This window comes from Cibotium barometz, chromosome 26 (genome assembly GCF_041138505.1).
Source record: "Cibotium barometz isolate CiBa-2024 chromosome 26, ASM4113850v1, whole genome shotgun sequence".
NCBI lineage: Eukaryota > Viridiplantae > Streptophyta > Polypodiopsida > Cyatheales > Cibotiaceae > Cibotium > Cibotium barometz.
The window spans coordinates 27153669-27159723 of NC_141071.1; the positions used below are offsets into that span (position 1 = coordinate 27153669).

Consider the following 6055-nt stretch of genomic DNA (forward strand, 5'->3'; position numbering starts at 1 on the left):
AAGCTCCACGAGCTTGGTATGCAAAAATAGATGCTTTTCTACTCACTCAGGGATTTGTGAACAGTCCATCAGAGACCACTTTGTATGTGAAGAAAGAAGAGACAGATCTGCTGGTCATCAGTCTTTATGTGGATGATCTCTTGCTCATGGGATCAAATGATGACAAAATTGCAGCATTTAAAGAGATACTGCAACAGACATTTGACATGTCTGACTTGGGCCTTGTACATTACTATTTGGGCATACAGTTTGTGCAGGATAACAGAGGTATTGGGTTGTTGCAATCACGTTATGTTGCTAAACTTCTGGAGAAGTTTAAATTTCAGGATTGCAAGCCTATTAGTACTCCTATGGAGCCTGGGATGAAACTGTCACTACAAGATGACAGTGTTTCCTTTGATGCCACTACATATGCTCAGGCTGTAGGGTGCCTCATATACTTGTGTAATACAAGGCCAGATATTCAGTATGCAGTCTCTCAGTTGAGCAGATTCATGCACAGCCCACGGTTGTCACATTGGCAAGCTGTGAAGCGTGTATTCCGTTATTTGCAGGGTACCTTGTCTCTTGGGTTGCTTTATCCTGAGGGGGGTGACATACAGTTACATGCTTACAGTGATTCAGATTGGGCTGGTGATTTTGATACCAGACATTCCACTAGTGGGAATTGTTTCTTCCTTGGCGCTTCATGCATTTCTTGGCTAAGCAAGAAACAGACCACAGTGGCCACTTCATCTTGTGAGGCAGAGTACAGAGCAGCCTACACTACTACTGTTGAGTGTGTTTGGCTGCGTCGTCTTATGACTGATATGGATATTTCAGTGGAGGAGCCTACACCTATCTATACTGATAGTCAGAGTGCCATTGCTGTGGCCAGGAATCCTGTGTTTCATGCTCGCACAAAACACATTGAGATTCACTATCATTTTGTTCGGGAGAGACTCCAGGCAGGAGATATCAGTCTGATCTACTGTCCTACAGATCAGAATGTGGCAGACATCTTCACCAAGGCATTACCACGTCCGAAATTTGAAGCATTCCGCAATGCTTTGAATTTGTTTCCTTTTGGTGGATGATGTACAGTGATCACATATCACTCCAGGGGGGTTTGTTGGGTTTTATGCTGTGTATGCACCCAAAGGAGTGCTAGTGATCATCAGTAGGTTACTGGGGCACTTTTTACTTCAGTTAGTGGAGGTTTTTTCCCCCAGTTTAGTTCATTTTCACTTATATGCAGTTTATAAGTGTTTTGGTCCACCCGGCACATTTATGGCCGGTCATGTGAACACTTATCCTTTAGGGGTCACTATCATGTGGCTTGTACTTCACTTTTCTATCATTGAGAAATCTACAGCAGTCGTGTTCACTCTCCACATTGGTTTCCACGCCTGTTTTCTTTCTGTAAACCCTAACCCTAACCCTGTTAAGTCTTCAATATTGTCGGAGGATATGGCCATCACGTTGCTGTCGCATTTGCCCTCTCAGTACTCAGCATTTTACTCTTCTTTGATTACCAGTGGTGGCAGGCTTAGCACCATCACATGGGAGGAGCTTGTGCCCATGGTCTTGGACCAGGAGGAAAGATTCACGAAGCCTCCACAGGGCGGAGGTTCGGAGGCCTTAACTTGCCAACGGTCAAAAGGCCGGAATAATAACAATAAGGGCAAAGGGAAGACTTTATCGGAGAAGTCTTCTGAGAAGAAGTCCGACGCAGACCGCGAGAAACTGAAGGCAGAGCGGACCTGTAATGATTGTGGCGAGAGAGGTCCTGTAATGATTGTGGCGAGAAAGGCCACTATTGGAGGCAGTGTCCCAAGCGGAGCACCGAGAAGGGTGCAGAATCCTCAGCAGCAACCGTGAAGACTCCAGCTTTTGTGCACCTGGAGGTGATGGACACCGATGTTTCATTTTCTTCGGGCAGGGAGGAGGTTGGAGGACTCTCCACTACGGATACTCGGAAGTGGATTCTAGACAGTGGTGCTTGTAGGCACATGACTCCTTCCCGTTCGGCTTTATAGGATCTCTGAATATTTGTGGTCACATCCTTACTGGGGATACATCCACTATCCCAGTTCATAGTGAGGGCAGGTTGGAGATAGTTCCCGATGGCAGAGGGGGGAAGTATTCCTCCCAAGTGTTGTATGTTCCATCACTTGGTTTTCATCTGTTGTTAGTGCATGAGGTTTGCAAGACTGGCATACGGGTGGAGTTTGATGAGCATTTTGTTGCTCTCCGACAAGGCAACAGGCCAGGTAGTTTGGGAAGGCGGAGTTGAGAATGGAGTTTACAAACTTTCAGGACTCTCTCCCAAGTCCTTAGTTTTGTGATGAGGGCAGTCTGGTAATGGCCACTTAAGTGTGGATACGCTACAGGTGCAGGGGTGGATGGCTTGCCAGTTGATGGTAGCAGTTGGCAGGAACTTTCCAGTACAGATGTTGGTAGTTCTTGTGTTCGTCAGTTAGAGGAAACTTTATAGGTAACCTATGCTCTGATGTCTCGTAGCATTCGAGACAAAGAAACTCCTGTAGATGAGGAAGTTCTTTCCACAGGGACCTATTGGAAAGCCAAGCAGACGGCAATTGATTACTTGCAGGTGGAGGTGGATGTTGCACATTCTCCAAGCTTTGTGGTTCCGGATTCAGAGGGGGTTGGTTACAAGTTTCCGAAGGCCTTGAGTGGTCTTCAGTAGGTTTCCAGGACTTGGCATCCCACCGTAATAGGTGTTGATCCTTGTGTGAGCAGTATGATGCCTCCTTGACTCGGAAGCAGAATGGTTCATTGATTTGGTTGATGCATACTAGATTGGACGGGAGCTTCCTGATGAGGCTGTTGAGCTCATGTTTGCAAAGGACTCTTTTGGAGGCAGGATTGCGTATCTTGTGGTTTCTGTAGCATGCGAAGGATCTTGGACTCTTTTACATAGGAGGGGAATTGATGGATGGAGTCAGACTCCACGGTCGGAGTGACTCAGATTTGGGAGGAGAGCTAGACACGAGGACCTTGACATCAGGCTACAGTTTTTCCCTTGGCTCAGGAGCGGTTTTATGGAGTAGTAAGAGGTAGCCGTCTACTGCCTTGTCGACGACAGAGGCAGAGTTCCGGGCTGCTTGTGGTGCTGCTTGCGAGGTGGTGAGGTTGCAGATGTTACTTGGCAGGATTGGGTTTCCACTGGAGGGACCCATGGTCATCCAGAGGCATTTTGTTTGTGAAAAAATTGTTGCTGATGACATCTTGCTAGAGTTCTGTTCGACGGAGGACAGTGCGGTGGACCTCTTCACGAAGTCTCTATCTCAAGCTCCGGCGGCACTCCAACTCACTGGGGTTGGTTCCACATCCAGGAGCTGAGAGGGGGTCTTAGTAGTCATCTCCTTTCTGTATATCTACACCAGGGCCTTTGTTGTGGGTATGCCTGCCCGATTTAGGTGTTTTCTCATTTTTCCCTATTTTTACCAGGTGTGGGAGGCTGTCCTGTGGTTCTGGGATTGATCCAGGTGATAGCCGACTGGTCCTGCTGCTCCCCGTCTCTCTCTGTAGCTGGCCGACTTCACACGTGTGCTGGCCGATTGACAGGAGCTGGCTGACTAGGATTTCTTCTTCAGGTCGGGTGTCCTTCAGGTGCTGTCGGCTGTCCTTGCTACTGGCCGACTGGATCATAGGGCCATATAAAATGGCCCCTTGCCCCCACACATGTAGTATTCAGATTTCAGGATTTTCTTGTGTATGTATAGCAGAGTTACACGCCTCTTTCTCTCTCCTTCTCTATTGCTGTGTTTTTCTGCAGTGCACTTGCTCTTTAGTTTTCAGATTTTGTCTTCATCTCAGCTGCATATTCTGACATGGGACATACCATTAAATACCAATAGCTCAAGCATGGCTCCTATGTACAACAAATTCCTGACATATGTAGCGATTTATCCTGAATGCATCCTGGGAAGACCACTGCGATCCCACATCTTGGGGTTTCCAATTGACAACACGTGATAGGGTCTCAATCACCCACTTAAGCGTCCCAATTGACTTGCGGTGTGTTTGCTTACATTGGTAAATTATGCACAGTACAAGGACGTGACCACTTACAGATTTGTTGAAGTGTTCGAATCTGTTGGAGGGCAGTTTCCGGTGTGGATTGCGCACACAGCACGGTGAGGTAATAGAATTTAGACTTCTGCCAACATTGTCCTTTGTTCACATATCACTAAAGCAGATATCCATGCAAAGGGCCCTTTTTTGGGGGGGAGGGGGGAGGTGTTGCTGGCCATTGGGACATTACGCATGTGCTTTGTGTGGATGATTATGAATGTTTCAAGTTAATTTGTCGTCTTAAACGGTTGAGAGCAACAAATCATTATTAGAAGATAATTGCTTCTGTCAAATAACTTGACATTACTTAAGAGTAAGGATGAGAAGTTAATTTTTCAGGGCTAATTTCTTTTCTCGTGTGGGAAGAAATTTTTGATGTTGTTTGAGAGTTGATGTAGTTTTCATTTGGGAAAGACAATAGAAATGGAGAGGCACAATGTTGATAATCAGGAGCAGTTGCTCAAGGATGTCATGGCTGTTCCAAGTATCCCCATTTCTCCAGCACCATCAATGTCTATTTTTTGGTGGTCTTGCAAATGATGGAGATGAGCTAAAGTTCATTCCACATTACATGTAAGCCAGTTGAAATCCAGCTTACTTAAAGGAGATGTTTGTGTTTCAGTGGATGAGTTGGCTCAAAATTTGACCATGAGAGTTCCTCTTGGGTCAGAATTTGTCCTACCTGCAACATGCAGCATGGCTATAGAAAATTGGTTTAAGGGCGTTTGTGGAGCTACCATGGCAGGAGTTATCCGACAATCTATTTGCAGAAGAAGAACTCAGAGAACTCGCTGCAAGCTGTTCCATCACTGACACTGCTGGCCAACAGGTGGAGAAGAATGAAAGACATAAGCTCGTTGGAGAGGATGAACTGAAGACGAGTACTCACAAGAAAGTATGAAGGCATCGAAGCAAAAGTTTCTGATTACAACCCTGAAGGGCTAGACTGTTAACAGAGGGAAGTGTGTTATGTCCTCCCTGGATATGTGGGGTTTAGCAGTCAGTATTTGAAGAGGTGGTTAACAATCCCATTTATTCCCAGAGGCCTGCGGCCTACATTGTGCGTTGCACATAATTGAGTGTAGGGTTCTTGCGAGTGGGTCTAGAGACTAGGACTTTGGCTAGCCCAGGGGGTGGGGTTTGGATTGCAGAGCCTGACAATAATTACCATGCATCATATAGTAGTTAGATAGTAGTAGGAGTCAATGGGCAAGGACTTTTAGGCCTCGCAGGTCAGTTTTTCCATGTAGATTATCCATGTGCTCAGGGGTGGTCCAGACTCCAGAGCTGTCGAGCATAAGGTTGGGCTGGTGAGTTAGATGACCGCTATCTTAATGTGTTCCACACTTGATCATGTTTGCATTCATGCACCCTTATATGTTTGTTATGCCATATAATGAGCTGCATGCTATGCAGAATGTGGAGGATATGCTAGCACAATATGAAGGGCTTTTGACAAATGGTCGGATTATTTCTGGTGCAGCCTATGGTAAGCATTTCAAGTTTGGCTTTGAGTTGTATTGCTACCTACTTTTTGTGGGCTTATGTTAACTTTTTGCTACCATCGAACAATGTATTTTATCAAATGCCAATTATGGGTCTAACACGGAGTCATCCTTGGTGGACACATCATTTCCAAGAATGGCTTGTCAGTGCTTGTTGCATGGTATATATGCAAGACTTTAGTTGGATCAGAAATCCAAGCATACAGAGAGACAGACCATCATAGCATAAGGCTACAACAATACAACCCATAACCCTCGCTTATATAGCGTTTTCCAATCTAAGCTTTATAATCAGCCTGCTTTCCTAATCCCTGCCCCCCCACCCCTAGCCCCTGGATTAGGTTGGTGGTTAGCATCTGTTACGTAACATGTGCATATATGTGCATCTCGTGGGATGCCATTGGCTTTAGAATGCTATCTGCTAAATGATTATGAATGCTATGATATGCCATGTCACTTGTACACCTTCT

At 45.8% G+C, this 6055-nt stretch overlaps 1 long non-coding RNA gene across 3 annotated transcripts in view; it reads left to right on the forward strand.

Moving 5' to 3' along the window:
* LOC147623825 (uncharacterized) overlaps positions 1-5646 on the forward strand; it is a 36266-nt gene extending 30620 nt beyond the window's left edge. For all 3 annotated transcript variants that reach the window (XR_015269213.1, XR_015269212.1, XR_015269211.1), the window contains exon 3: positions 5497-5646. This is a non-coding gene — a long non-coding RNA (uncharacterized LOC147623825). The remainder of the gene's footprint in view (positions 1-5496) is intronic.
* Positions 5647-6055: the final 409 nt, after the last annotated feature.